Genomic DNA, 15752 nt, shown 5'->3' on the forward strand with positions numbered 1-15752 from the left:
AAGATAATCACACAGTTGTCATTTAAAAGCTCATGAAGCTGTGTTAACACTGCGCTCTGAGGGGTTGCATTTCCATTTTACAGTGAGCAAGCACAGTGTGAGGGCAGCGTTTTGGGCACCTGCAGCAGAGCGCTGTAATTGACATAGGCGGCTCTCTCTAATCTCTTTGACTGGTTTGCGTCCCCATAGTCAAAATTATGTATAGGGGGGGCAGTTTGCTGCAAAGTGGAGCCTTTAAAAATTAACCACACAGGGATCACTTGCTAAGTACTAAAACTAACCAGCACAGAGGAACAGGCTGTTACATAACATCCATTAGCTGCATCAAAGGCACTGCAGGATTTTCGAATTAAGGGCTCAATTCTTATCATTAAGAGCTAAATTGGGTTCCCTGCACTGAGCCTGACTCACCGGACTTGGTGCTGAGGGAGATGGTCCTTGGCTCCAGGCATGGCAGCACTTCTGTGGCTACTACTTTTCCTACACACCTGGTCTACAGGGAACAGTAGCAGGTGGATCCAAGTTGCTGTGTATCAACTTTCCATGTCTGCCACCTACAAATCCAGTTGCTTAGGGATGTACAGGGAGTCACTAGCAGCTGGGCTCTGGAAGGCTTAGGGGGTGCTAATGCTCTGGATCTGATTCTACTGTTAGTTACACTGGAGTAACAGTGTAAGGCCTTGCGCCTCTTCCATTGTGTCTGGGGCCCTCTGCAGCCCTGAAAGAAGGGACAGGGCTCGTATAGTTCCCCTTATGTCCAAATGTTGCTCCAGAACTTCCACTTTGACTCTTGTTCTCTATGGAGTGAGAGATCACTCCTAAAACTGCATTTGGTTTGTGTAAAATAGCCCCACTCACCACCACCACCCCAGAGCTTGGCCTCAAACTGGGAGTGAATGATTTTTGAGGCTTGATCAAAATTTGTACCTTATCATCTGTCTTTTTAATTCCCCTCGAGTCTGCGCTTCTGGGTGCCAGCAAAACGTTCACAGAGGCAGAGGCAGTGAAATCCCACAGGAAGGGATGTTTCTGGATGATTTTTTACTTGACTGCAAATCTCAGAAGAAAGCTTGTTCTTCCAAGAATCCAGTGCACTTTTTCAGTCCCAAAGAATCCAACCCAGCGCCTGCTAAGCTTCATGGCAGCACTCACGTTGACTTCAATGGGAGCAGGGTCAAGACCAAGAGTTCTGAAATCATCTTCCGGATTTTTGAGAGAATGGAATAGAACCCCCAAACCTTTTGAGGTTTGCCCTGCTAGATAGAGAACAAATCCCAGTGGAAATATTCATTGTGGTCACCCTGCTGATGGAATACTTGTCCCCTTGGGCATCCTGAAAGGCTCTTGAAGGGCTAAATTCTGCTCTCATTTTTACAACCACCACCCCATGTATTTCAGCATGGCCCCAATAACTTCAGTGTCACCCATGCTACTGTGGTAGACGTTGGCGTAAGTGCATTATTCAGTGCCACCCCACTGAATAGCAGAAACAAATGGGGTGGCTCAGACAGGCTTGTGACAGAGGAAGTTCCTACATCATTGGGGGGAGGGATAGCTTAGTGGTTTGAGCATTGGCCTGCTAAACCCAAGGTTGTGAGTTCAATCCTTGAGGGGGCCACTTAGGGATCTGGGGCAAAATCAGTACTTGGTCCTCCTAGTGAAGGCAGAGGGCTGGACTCAATGACCTTTCAAGGTCCCTTCCAGTTCTAGGAGATGAGTATATATATCTCCATTGATTTTAAATTTTTAAATAGGGCTGCATGGGTGTAATTGAGGGGAGAAATTGGCCCATTTGCTTTAGTGCCCTTGGTAGGTTTTCCCTCCTTGCTGCTGTGAACTAGATGTGTATGGCCCTCGGTCATGCCTTTCAGCTCCAGGGAGAGCAGTCAAAAGGACGAAAAAACCCTTATGCATTGGACATAGTATTAAAATTAAACCATGGCTTTAAACAGAGGCAAAGAGAATAGACATCTGTACTGAAAGGGGAATGAGATTCTGGTCATTTAGTGTCATTTGCCACTAGGGACATTAGGGACATTCCGTGTCCCTGCCCCTTATTGTTCTCCTCAGCCGAAGACAATGGCTGCTAGATCTTTGACGTGCCCATTGGGTAGAAGGACACACCAGAGCTTTGCTCTCATCTGGGCCTGCTGCTGAAGGCCAAGACCAAAGAGATGGGCATGAACTTTTCCCATTCTATTTAGCTGCCAGAGGGGGACAACAGTCCAGAATATGAGAAGGGGGCAGGTGCTTGGGTAGTCAGCAAAGACTAGAATCCCAGTTCTGATTTCCCGAGCACCCCAATAAATTGAGAGTGACTCCCGTGCAAATACAGAGCCCGAGTCTCTGCAGCCCTGCTAGCATTACACCAGTGCGATATAAAATGCTATCCGGTGAGAATGATGGGATTTTAAACCCACTTTGCGCTGGTGTCAATGACTTTCATCTAGCACTGAACAATGACTATACAAGGGGCAGGGAAGAATCAGACCCGTGACATTTAACTGGAGTAACCAGTGTAAGTGAGAGCTGCCTCTGGCCCTTTGACTACAGGTTCTAGTTCATTTCCTTTGAAGAAATTCGGCAAAAGAGCTGTGACGTGTCGTATTTAGCTCATGCTGCCAGACAGGTAGAACATAAGCACTTCAGTCTTAACTAACTCCAGAGCCGCTCCACACTGCAGCACCTTTGGCTGCTTGGCTTTTTTAAAGTGTTCAGGAAGTAGGTATAGGGCATTGCAGACAGCTCTGTGGGTTTGTGTGAAAGGTGCTTGTGAGTGTAGCTTAACTGGCCTTTCTGGCTTTCCTTAAGGCAGTGGATTTGTCAGTCTGATTTCCCCTGGAGAGGAATTTCCTCTCGAAGGGCCCAATCCAGTGAAGTTCTGAGTGCTCTCAACTCCCCCTGGCTTCATGAGACATCCAGGGCACTCAGCACCTGGCAGGAGCGTGCTCATCGTGAGCTCAAAAGCCTGTAGATAAAGATAAACTACTGCCTTCCTTCCTGGAGGATAGGTCCTCTGAACTGGCACTGAGGCACGCTTGCAAGGCAGCGGGCGGGGAGGTTGGACTGCCACTGCCTGGTGTTAGAACTGGACGGTGTTGTTAATTCTACATCTCCACTAGACATACAACTGCAACAAGCACGACAGACACAGACAGGCCAAATGGCAGAGAAAGAGGTGCTAATCCACTCTTCATTTCTGGTGCGTTTGTCCTCCCAGCCCAGGGGTCTAGTGGTGAGTGGATTCACAACCATTAGCAAGTTATGCAGAGGATGTCTATTTGAAAATAACAGTATAACCAGCTGGCCTGTCCCCGCCCCCCGAACAAGGTAGGTGGTTTCAGATGAGTAGCTTCCATTTGGTTCATGGATCTCACTGGCTTTTTACCATTGGGTGATGGTTTTGCTTTGCATTTTTTTTACGCATTTGGAATCGCTGACAGGCCACTTGGTACAACTGGACACCAAGAAAGGACCTTAATTTTGCTACATTGCTACCATGTCATGAGATTGTTTCTTATGGCCACTACAGCAAACGTAGAGCACAGCCATTGTTCAGTGAGCAGCTGCAGTGCCAGCTTTTGTAATGGGATGGGAAGGGGGGAAAGTGGAGTCTCAATTCTGTGGCCTCCTTAGCAACATAGACCCAAAGGAGCAGCACTGGTTACTCAGAGCCAGCAAAGACTCTTGGTAGAAATCAGCCCTGGTGTAAGTGGACACAATGCTGTGGATGCCCGTTGGCTGTGTTTGGCCCTCTGTGGAGGATGTTCATTTTTTTTAAAGTGATTTTAGTGCAGGTGCAAAATTGAGCAAAAGAGGCAGAAAAAACCCAGGTCTGATAATGTAAGAATGAAGCCAAACTTCCCTCCAAACCTCACAAGCAGATCTTTTCCTGGCTTCAAAAATCATTAGTTAACCGGGCTTCCTCTAGAAGTCTCCCGCCAATGCACCGACCAGATCTGACCCTACCTAGCTTGTTAGATCACCGCCCAAGGTGGTACAGCTGCAGATATTTATCCTCTAGCAGAAATGTCTGGCATGGTGCCCATCTCTCTGCCCTCACCAAGCCTTTGTTTCACTAGCCACATTTACTGTCCTTCTGCCCAGTTTTAATATACAGAGGGGAGTGTATCAAATCAAGAGGTTAAATATAACCCAGGAGGGAGAGAGGGTGCAATGGAAAAGATTGATTTGGGAAGACAAACGTATTAACTGACTTGCAACTGGGAGGACAGATAGCTACAAACTCGTGTGTGCCATACAGCATTGCACTGTGTCTGATTACACTGGACTGGGATGGACAGTTTTCATAATAACCAGGGTGGAAGATTAGGGGGTTGGCATCACACGCATACATCGGTCACACCTGCCTGGATCGCTCTTGAATCCTTTGTCCATGCTCAGTGATTATGGTATGTGTCTCCGTCCGCACATTTAAACATGAAACAACCGCCAGCAAGTGGGCTTTGGCATCCATCAGCTGCTAATTGTCCAATCATCAATCCAGCTGGTCTCTCCCCCTTTGGAAATCCAGCTCTGCTCTGGGTGGAATCCTAATTATAATTACCCATGAGAGATGGAGCCCTTACCCGCTCCTGCAGCCATTAGCAACCAGTGTGCTCCTGGTTCCAGAGTTGGGGAAGGGGGTTGCGTGTAGGCCACTGAAGGTAATGAGCATCTGCTTAGTTTGAATCTGTCTGGCTAATTACAATGGTTCATCTACTGCCCTCCAGCCTGGTGTGGTTTTCCTGGGTGAGCAATTAGAGGCTGCTTCGAAGGGCATGTCATCTGAAATGCCACGAATGGATCAAAACAGATTCTGGTCAAAATTGCCTTCTTGGTTTTTAAGCTTGTGCCCAGAGAGGGCAAATGTCTTGTTCCAAGGACCCAGTCAGCAGAACTGGCAACTGAACCCAAATCTTCCAGGTCCCCTGCCAACGCCCAAGCCACAAGACCATCCTTCTTCTCATGGTGGCTCTTCCTGCAGCAGTACGCACGCCTATGTACTGAGCTCACCTGCCAGGATCCACGACACAGGTTTCCAACTCCCTGTCACTTTGGGAGATTTTATGTTTCTCCTCTGCTTAGTAGTTTTAACCAGAGGAGAACACACGAGGAGTCTGAAGAGTAACACATTGCCTGCACCTCGCTGGGTGGAACTGTCTTGCTTAGCCCAAGCCACTTTTGTTCTGTTTGCTGCTATATTCTTGTCAGCAAACCCAGGAGTTGGAGCACGTGGGGCTAAAATGCCCTTTTCTTCACCTGGTTAAGACCAAACGCTGCTGTAATTCCAGGAACTCTCTGGATAACCGGGACTGCAAGATGAGAGAGCACCCAACGGCAGAAACTTCTCTCCTGATGACGTGGGAACATGTAGATTTTTCTTACAGGCTTGAAGGCCTTTGCAAAACAGTACTTGCCCTGTAACTGAACTCAGGAGACCTGGGTAACAAGGATGAGCTTGTTAACTACCGAGGGAGGAAAACTAGGCAGTTGCTAGGCGACCCCATGGGTTTGTTACTGTGAGAGGTGGTGCTAGCCCATTGGGGGCCCCCTACACACAACACATAATGGGCAACAAATAGGGGGACCCGTTGAGCTGCTCGTGGCCCTAAGGATTTGCTTAGTCTGCTTAGGCCTTGGGCTGGAGCTGATTACTGTTGCGCTTTCTAACACCGTCAAGCAGCTGAGGGTATCTTCCTGCAGCCCAGGAGTGAGACCGGGGGGATAAAGTCTCTTTATTAGATGTATAACAAGCTGGCTCCTACGGACTCTGACCATGCAGACCATGAGTGTGTCTTCGTCATGTGAGAGACCCCTTCCAATGGGAGGCTCTCTGGGCATAGCACAGGACTAATTGTAAAGAGACATTACCAGATTGTTCTACAGTTACCTTGCTGCAAAGTCAGCCAGTACACAGCATGATGCAAAGGGGGAAAGGTTTGGCCGATGCTCTTTGGGGGGTTGGCTCCGTGTTAGCCATGCCCGGTTGACACAAACTACAGGTTGCTGACTCTAGAAGCTGCATGTTGCTGTCTCCCTTGGAAGGCTGAGGGTGCTAAGTCACTGCTAGTGGGTTTCAGACGTGTGGCTCTATGGCATTTATGGAGTTTCATACCTATGGGCTGGAAGAGGAAAAGCCGTCACCTCCAGCACAGCGCTTGGAAATGCTGTTTTGCATCGCGTTGTCAAAGGGAACATTTGGGCCAGAAACGTCGAGGTCTCAAACAGTAAATGAGAACGGCAGGAGGCAGGGGAGCTCTGGGTCTATTTCTATGCAGTAGCTGGAACTGCTGTTACATCGGATTTGGTTTTTCTGCATGCGCTGCATCTAAAAGGTCACGGCAAGGAAGTCAAATGGAATTTATGGAGCAGTACCCGGAGCACCTTGGAACGCAGTGTGCTGCATGCTGAGCCACCAGGACGGGGAAAGTGCCACCATCAATAACACCATCAATAACAGTGCCACCATCAATAGTGCCACCATCAATAACAGACTTACTAGGCCGCGTGTGGATGCTGCTTCCCAGGGTGAGCGTATTGTGCGAAGAGTGCTGACTAATAAGAAAGTGAAGCCAAAATGGGGCTGTTCATGTCACCCTCAGCTGCTGCTGCTCCTAGACCCTCCCTCTGTGTTATGCAGAGAGGCCCTACAATTGCTCCCTCAGGCCCGAGAGCCATGGCTGGCCTAATCAGCCCCCGCAGCCTTTGTTCTGCGATGGCACTGCAGATTCAGCATGCATCCTCCCACGCTGAGCGGCCTTTTGCTTGACAAAGTGACTCTCCAACTTGCTCTGCCCTAGCGTAAATGGGGGCAGTTCCCAGTGCGTTCACTGGGGCTTGGACCCATTTGTGCTAGAGCTGCATTTAATCCAGTGTTTTGCAGGAACAAACTAGCTGCTGCCCCAGCAGTGCCGTGACAGCGCTGAGACCACCAGTGTGTTTCACCTGGAGCCTCTGAGGCAATGCCTCTCACTCCCTAACAGTCTGGGCTCTGACTAGCCAGTGACTGACTGACACAGCCCGTAAGCAACCCCCCGAGCTATCTGTCTTCTCTCTCCCCTGGTCATCACTTCGTGTACTACAGTCATTCTCTCCCTGGTTATTTTGTAGCCTAGCAGGCTGCTGAAAATCAAACTCTCTGAGAAGGCCACCGTGAAGAGACAATTGGCACAGGATGTAACATGCCCACGCGGCTTCCACCCACACGCAGCCTCCAGCATATGTCAGGTGCATTCCTGTGCCTTTTGTTCCTCTAAGGCCCAACTGCAGACAGTGGGGATGTCTGCTGATTATGTTCCAAGCAAACTTTCTTCTGGTGTGTGGGCTTTTGGTTTTTTTACTCTTCCTTACCCCCTCTCCAGATCTTTCAGCTACCTCCATGTGCTCCTGCTCTCTCTCCCCTGAAAACGTCCACACACTTATACACGTGTCTTGGCACATTGTAATCCTCCACAAGAATCTCCCTCTCTCTGTGTGACGACGTAACATTCGATTGCATAACAAGAACAGCAGGAATACAGCACTTAGACTGTTCTTCAGCCTGTTTTTGGATGGAAATTTCCCTTGGAACAAAAGAGGCTTGTGGGTGGGCAGGAGGAATTCAGGCAGGCTGAGAAGATGCAATGTTTTAATGTGCCGTCTCTTTCTCTTCAACTCAAGATGCAGATGCTCTGTATAGTCTGACACGTCCTGTGGGCCGGAAATGGGGCCCAGTGTGAGGCCCTGAGACAGGGCATGGAGAGCTCGCCTTGGCCTTGGCAAATAAGGAGTTAATAGCAATCCACATTCACTCCAGCTCTCCAGTGAAGGGGCCATAAAACCGGCTGCTTCAAGAACAGGAAGGGAGAGACTGGGATGGGGGAAGACTGATATCTGACCCTGGGGGTGATGGCTAGACCCCTCCCTTGAGCCCAGGAACAGAGTTTTATCTGATGCACTGGGCCCAAGCCGGAAGGAGAGGGAGATCCTCAGCTGGTGTGAGTCGTCCTAGCTCCATTGTGGAGCTGTTCTAAGGTTCTCCCTGGGAAAGGATCTGAACGGCAGAGCTTGTGTGTTTGCTATTTCTCCACGGAAAAGGCAAATTATACAGGATGAAGAAAAACTAGAGTTTTGTGCTGAATGGTTTCACCGGTGTACAGGCCCCATAAATCTCTACCATACGCAATAGGCAGCTGGATTTTCAGAGATGCTGAGCCTCTGTACCCCATTTGACTTCAGCTGGTGTTGCATCTGCCTGTGCCATCCTGAAGCAAATCCAATAAGGGAGAGATCCCTGCTGCCATGCTTCTGTCTATTTCCAGGCCCTAGATTCCATATAAATAAGATGTCATTTATTTCCCCTGGGCCTCTTCAGCTCAGAGAAGCAGACTCCAGTTTTTTATTGCAGTGTTGGTAGCGATTTCCCAGCTTGGTTTACTGATGCTTCTCTTAAAAATGCCTGGGTGGATGAATAAGACAAATTGCACAGGAGCCATTGGTTTAGCTGGGACTTCCCCCGTGCTTGGTCCTTGAGTTTTAACTGTTAAACCATGCAGTCTCCGACAAGATTGTGGCTGGTGCAGGCTCAGAGATTTGGTGAGTGAATAGCCCCTGTTTTGAAGCAGTCATTTAATTTGCAGGGATGAATGTTAGAGGAACATCTTCCTATACCCCCTTCTAAACTGGGCCTTAGATCTAACAGCTTAATAACTGACCCTCAGTTTCCACACCTGTACAGTGGGGATAACGCTACTGTCTGCCTGTGTAAAGAGCTTTGAGAACTACTAAGGAAAAGTGCCAGAGAAGAGCTAGCTATTATTTGTTATTTTATAACAGAAAAATCTATTCTTTCTCCACTCCTGCCCCCAGATAATCTCACGTTATTGCTTGCTTAGCTAATGGCTCCACTAGGCCCCTAAAATCTGGAATCATGAGGTGATGGAGCTGAGCACTGCGGTTCTGCTTCTCTAGTTGCAGTATGCTCGTTACCTCAGGCTTCCATCTTAGAAGCTTTGCTGTGACTTCCCCTGCACTTACGGATTCCATAAGTAAATATACCCAGAGTTGCTGAAAAACTCACAGACGTGTTCTCAGTTGCCCTCTGGTCTGATTTTGTTATTTAAGATGTTCCCACCAGTCCTCCCCTTCCACACCCAAAGATTGGTCTGGCCGGCAAGGATTTTAGCGCTGCAGGTGGCAAACGGACGGGCATTACTCACAGAGTTAGCAGGGTTGCGGAAGGAGTCAAAGGCAGAACACCACTTTCCAAGCAGCAATGGCAGCAGTAGAGCAGAAAAATCATAGAATCCCGTCTAGAGCAGGGTGACCCTTGGGTGGCTGGGTGAGAAATGACATGTAACTAGCTCAGTTTGCCATTAAATAGCAAATTATCCATTGGACTCGCTCTATTTCCCAATCCATGGAGCTGATTGGATGTTTGTTTGAGAAGTGTTTCAGTTACCAGGGGGGCAGAGGAGACAAACTTCACAGCAAATCCTACCATCAGCGCTGCCCTGCGAAGTTTGTGCCGTCCCTGGAACGCAGTTACTGAGTGCCATAACTTTGTAGAAGGACTTATGTGAAGGCTTAAAGCAACAGGTTAAAAGTAAAGCAGTATGGCTGTGTTTACGGGATTTAATTAAATTCTCATTAGCGAGACCTGGAAGTTCACTATGCACCTCACAGAAACAAGGACTGGCCCTTACCCTGAATGTGGGATTCGTCCTGCTTTGAGCAGGGGGTGGGACTAGATGACCTCCTGAGGTCCCTTCCAACCCTGATATTCTTTGATTCTATGAAAGTAAAATATAAGTTCTGTCTGAGCCCTGTTGCTTTTTTCCTTATTTATTGATTGTTTTTATTTAATTATTACATTGCGCCTTAGATGTGCATGGTGCTGTACAGAGCAGATCGCGTGTCTGCCCTTGCACTTTTCACGCTAAACCAGTGGTAAAGTATCTGAGCTTGGTCTGCACTAGCACTTCAACATTACTGGTACTAGTGGATCTGCACGAGTGCTAGACAAACAGAGTGAAAAGTCCCAGGCTCTGACACTCCATTGCTTTGCCCCAGAAATTACAGGTGTAAGTAAAGATTAGTGAAAAGGCACACACCAGCCATGCAGCAATTAATGCCCCCAGTTATCTTCGCCTTCCAGAACCATAAACTAATCCCAGACTAATTAAATCAGATTGGAGATAAGAATACAGCCCTCGGTAATGTGCTTTTGGTTTTGTTTTTTTTTAAATTCTGCCACAACAGAAAGAGTTTGAGATGGCTGATTCGCTCCTTGTTAATGCTCGGCTTACTCTTCCCAGGGACATGCCTGGAGATGGATTTATTGAAAAGCCAAATTGCTTTTAATTGGAATTTGGGTTTGTCTGAAGTTTGTTCTGTGCACCAAGAGGGGAGTTGCTTTTAGTGAGGCAAACTTGACTTTTTCGGCAAGAAAGAGGACTCCAGAGGAACCACAGAATGGCTGCTCCTGGCCAGGCTTCCCTCTAGTTTGCTAATTAGTTAATTTCTGCTGTAAGCCATTTCTGGAGGTGGACCCATGCCATGAAGTTTGGAGCCAGGGTTTTGTTCGGACCTGTTGCTAGCTGACACCTATTGAAAATTGATCCTGCAGGAAAAAAAAGAGCGATCTTGTGGGACTATGTCATGAGCCTGATGTTGCAATCCCTGCACCTGCAGGAAACGTGGTTGTGATCTGTCAGCATGTGGCATTGTTGGGGCTTTGTATTGTGCTGTCGCGACAGTGCAGGATGATGTTGCACCATAGTGCAGCAACAAAATAACGTGGCTGCGTTGACATGAAGATGTGATGAACTAATGGACTGGCCCAACTTCCTGACCTGGCAATGTTGGGCTTGTGACGCACCGACATGACATCACAGTGGTATGGCAACCCTTATTAGCAGGATGCAGCATAAAATTGAAATTAATGAGCAGACCTTATGGTAGCACTATCCTAACCCCATTTGTGATGCTATTGGGGACAAAAAACACTGCCAGTCCTAGATTTTGTGGGGCCCGATGCTGCACCTAAAACTGGGTTCTCCTACCTGCATGTATCCACATCTTGCCTCCTGTCCACCTGTGAAACCCCTTAGCCTTTGGCAAACCCCCCCCCCCCACCCTTAATTATGAGACCACTGGAGCCTCACCACAGAAAGGCATGCTGCAGAGAGCAGAACCAGACTTTTGTAGGCAGAGAATGGAGAAGGACCGGGAATTGCATCTCTGCAGTGGCTTCCTGGTGCCAGAGCTGGATGGGACAAAATGACCGGGAACTGGAGAGGGTGCTGTGGGGGGTGGTTCATGTGAGGGAACTGGAACCCCTGGAAGAGCCGTCTGGGCTGTCTCATAGGCCTCAGACTTCCTCTGACAGGGAGCTCCCCCACAATTCTCAGGGCCTTCTTTCTGAGGTGGAAGTAGGTAGCCCTGGCAAAATCATGTTGGTCTGTGGTCCTTAAGAAACAAAGGAAAGCAAGCTGAGGTTTCCCCACAGAGAAGGACAGGGAGAGACACATTGTTTGGTGTTCCTCTTGGTTTCCTTCCTCCATGCTTGCGCCCTTCAGAGCTGCTGTGCCATTACCTCAAGAGACAGTTGCAATGGTCAGGTTGACAAACGGGCATCTTCCAAAAGGGCCTTCCCTGGAGAGCAGCCCACTCCTTTTCCAGGGATATGTATTCTTAGACCCTTAAAAGCACAGCTGTGGAATCTAACACCTGGTCTGCAATGTTTGACAGTCTCTGTTCTGGAGGGACCCAGGGGTGACATAGCAGGAGGGCTGCGAGGTGGGAATGAGGGGCTTTGGCCGAGCTGAGGGAGAGGAGAGACCCAGGGCGTATGGCTACAGGCTGGGGGCATCAGCAGAGCTCAGGGGACAAGCCCAGGACTGGAAGCAGGGGGTTTGGCCGGTCTGAGTTCAGGGACATCGATCAAGCTCTGTGGGTGTGAAGAGGCCAGGACTGGGGGCTGCCTGTCAGGTTGAGGTGTGTGGGGGACAGCAGGAACCTACAGCCACTCTCCTCGCTATGCCTGACTGCAGTTTGAGTTGTTAATATTTCCCTGAACAACTAATTCAAACACAGCATTTAAACTTAGTTAAAAAAAAGGCAGCATAGACAAGTGGGCAGCAGAGCTGGATCCCTTCCATGGACAGTAATGATCAGAGAGCAGCAAGGAATAAATATTTCATTAAAGCCAAGCTGCTGTGGGCCAGCTTTTCAGGTGATAACTTGCCACAGTATGCAAGGCAATCCCCCTGCTCCTTGCCCAGGCCTGACCTGCTGAATGGCAGCTGGGAACATTTCAGTGTCGAGCTTGAAAGGGAAAAGTGTGAGGGCTTCTCAAACAAAAGGAGGTGACGCGGGAAGGGAAAGATCCCGTGTGTGCAAGAGTTCAAGCAGCCGAGCGTTAGAGACCGTACTGTTCCCTCCTGCAGCCAGAGATAGGGTGGCGAGGCGACTGGAGACCTGCGGCGGAGAGAACCTTTGGTGCTGGTTCCAGCTCTTTAAAAACGTTATCTCCCAGACTGTAGACTAATGAGTCTGGTTCAGAGATGAGTTCCACGGCCTGCCAGATGGGAGACGGACACCGGGTCGCTGCTTAATTGAGGCCAAGGACGGTGCTTCGGGGAAGCTAGTCTAGTCTTAACAAGCCCTCTGAGTGAACAGGAGAGAGTCCCTCAGCCTTCGCCTCTCTCTGTGGGGCTGCGGCCTCTTCCCTCACAGGGTGCAGGGGGGCCACTCCCCCGAACGCTGCGCTGGCTCCTGGGTGGGGACTCGCCAATTTGGGAGGGGGATGAGAGGGTTGTTACAGCACCGGCAGCCTTCCCAGCAGCATTCCCTGTGGCAGCGCAGAGAGCAATGAGGGGGCAAGCCCAGGGCAGGGACCGCAGGTTCTGCATGGATATGGATGCAGCAAGCTGCAGGCCTCCCCCCTGCAGCTGCTCTTCCTACCCATAGCTCAGAAGGATACTGTCTGGGGAGCTGTGCTTCAGCCCCATAGCCTGGCCCTGGGTGTGAGGGTTGGAATTCAACTCTCCAAGCTACTAGAATTCAGAGTTTCTCCCCATCTAGCTTCTATGCTTGGACTCAATTCCTCCTGACTCCAGGCGGTTCCCAGGCAGGCTGAATCTGTGGTCCCTAGATGGCTGGTGAGTGAGGAACTGAAGGCACGTCTATCCACTGGCTATAGCGATGGCAAAATGGTGGGATTATGCATTTGTAGGGGGTGCATTTCAGGGTCAGGACGTCACACTATTTACATGCAGCTTTTTCATTTCTCTAAGAAGGTAAATAAACAGATCTTCAAGCATTCGTCCTCCTTTGATGTTTGCCAGCTAGCATGATAAATCCACTGTCCTCCCTGTTTGCAGACTCCAGCCTGGCTGGTTTCCATAATGCCGCTGATCCTTGGTCATGGCAACACTCTTTCTCTTTGCCAATGAATAAGTATCATCAGGGTGACCCTTAACACCTTCTGGCCCTGAGGATGCTCCAAGGAATGGACCAATAGGGTGGGCAGGGAATGTATGATAGCCCTGTAGCTGGTTGGTAGTTTGGATAAAAAGCAGATCCAACTATTGAAATGCTGGAGGTGGGATGGAGTATGGAGGAGGCAGGAACAAACCCTGCGTGGGAGGGAAGTGACTTAAATTCTGATCTAGGAACAGTGCTGGCAATATAGGGCTTGATCCAGCTCCCCTGAAAATGAATGGTATAATTCCCTCTAGCTTAAATGGAAGTTGTATCAGGCTCATTGAATAGGCCTACGCTCAACATAGTGCACACGCACATTAGCCAGAGTAGTGGCCAAAGCTCTTCCCTGATCCCAGCATTTTCCTGTGTTCTTAAGGGCCACAGAACATAAGCTTCCTCTTCAGCTTAGTTCTTTGTAGGTTTGCAAAACCTCCCTGCCCCTGCTCTGAGTTGCCTCTGCCCAAGAGGGAGACTCCAAGCCTTTTTACACTTCTGGGCTCCTGCAACTTCTGGTCTGGCAATGAGGGTGCATCAGCAGATTTAACTCCATCTCTGTGCAGGATCCCAGAATTGACACTCTGTAAGAGGCCGTTGCTGAGGGAGAGCTGTACGCTGTTTAATCCCTGTTGTCCTATGTCTTTCTAAGTTAATGACTGACTTCTGCGCTTTAATAAGCATGGAAGAGTTTGAAAGCTGAGGACTGGATAAAAGGGGCTAAGCCAGGATGGCATAACTGTTTTCTAACCTCAAACTTTGAGCACTAAATTCAGACTTTTGAGGGATTTCGCAGGCTATCGGGACAGTCACTAAAATCTCAGGGCATCCAGCACGGCAGCCAGTGAATAGAACAGAGAATGAACAGGAAGATAGCTGCAAAGAAGACCGTTGTGGAGACCCAGTTATTGTCTGTGTTTATAAAAAGGAGGAGTTAAGAAATTTGGATGTAATTAATGTCCATTATCTGTCCAATTCCAAAGAAAAATTCTGTGTCTGGGTGGTTGGGCATGGAGTGGCTGAGATGGCTACAGCAGGTTTTTCAGTTTCCTGCTGTAGGCAAGAATTCAGGCCCTGCTCTTCTCCTCAGGTTTTCAGAGCAGACCTTTAGAGTTCCCCATCTATTAGTCATCCATATTTGCCAGTGGACTGTCAGACTGTCAGTGTGCAAGGTCCGATGCACTAGGGGTATCTAATAAAATCCAGTCATAAAAAACTAGGGATGGAGAAGACTTATTAGGTCTTCTAGTTCACCCCCACCTCCAGGGTCCATTCTCCAGTGCTTTGAGCCTTTCCTCAGAGAGATGATTCCAGGATCAACTAGCCCTCCCTCCCAGGAATGCTGTTTGTCGGCTTGTCCCCGTGAGGCTGCTCTTGATGATGTCTGTGGCAAGGTTTCAGTGGGAGCTAGATTGAGCCCTACACATTTGAGAACTTGGAAATGCTTGTAAGCATTCTGTGCTTTTTTTTTTTTCATTCTTTCCTCCATCATTACGGTGTTGTTGTCCTGGTTTGTCGGTCCGTTTCTGCTATTCCAAGAAATGACTCAACCCTAGACACTTTTTCCCATCATCTGGCATTAGGGTACATCCACACTACAGTGTAAGCCCAGGGTTCAAACTCAGGCTCACGCCAAACCCTGTTTTAATCTACACACAATCGTGTTAACCCAGGGTTTGGTCCCAGGATCGGGTGGGGAGGGTCCGAGCCTGACTCAAGCCAGGACCCAGGGTTCAAGCCCTATTGCTTTGCAATGTTGATGCAACCCCATCGGATTGGTGTTCTGGGAGTCCGCCAAAAGTATCCACAATCCTATGGGCCGAATTTCTTTGTCCTCTGAAAAGTCAATTTGGTGGACAGCCAAGTTTAGCTATATTGCACAGTGGACAAAGGGCTAGAGCGGCCACATTTTGGGAGGGTGCTAGGAAGTCTGGAATATGAGTGGTTGGGCTCAGGCCTGCAGAATGTGGTGTAGACACTGGAACCCTAGGTTGGGATCCAGGGTTCAACTATTCCTAACCTGGGTTTACAAATGCATGTAGACGCTCAAGCCCTAGGTTAACAGGGTCTGCTAACGTGAGTTCTACTAACCCAAGGGTTACACTTCCTTTTCTCACTGTATTCGCTGTAGTTCCAAGACCGCTGGTTTAGAATAACGCTCTTAACTCCTGTTCACTCAGATCTTTTTTTAGGTGAGGTTCTGCCACTCTTTCCCTGTGCTCCAGCCATACCTTGTTTTAACCTACTTTGGGAGTCTAAGGAGAAAAGCAATTCTAAATCCTGTGTCA

General features: G+C 48.8%; 1 protein-coding gene across 3 annotated transcripts in view; it reads left to right on the forward strand.

The window, feature by feature from the left end:
* The window catches only part of CACNA1H (calcium voltage-gated channel subunit alpha1 H), a 199371-nt gene that overhangs the window by 31513 nt on the left and 152106 nt on the right, over nt 1–15752 (forward strand). The gene's annotated exons all lie outside the window — the stretch shown is intronic.

Source organism: Gopherus flavomarginatus, chromosome 9 (assembly GCF_025201925.1).
Source record: "Gopherus flavomarginatus isolate rGopFla2 chromosome 9, rGopFla2.mat.asm, whole genome shotgun sequence".
Classification (NCBI taxonomy): Eukaryota; Metazoa; Chordata; order Testudines; family Testudinidae; genus Gopherus; species Gopherus flavomarginatus.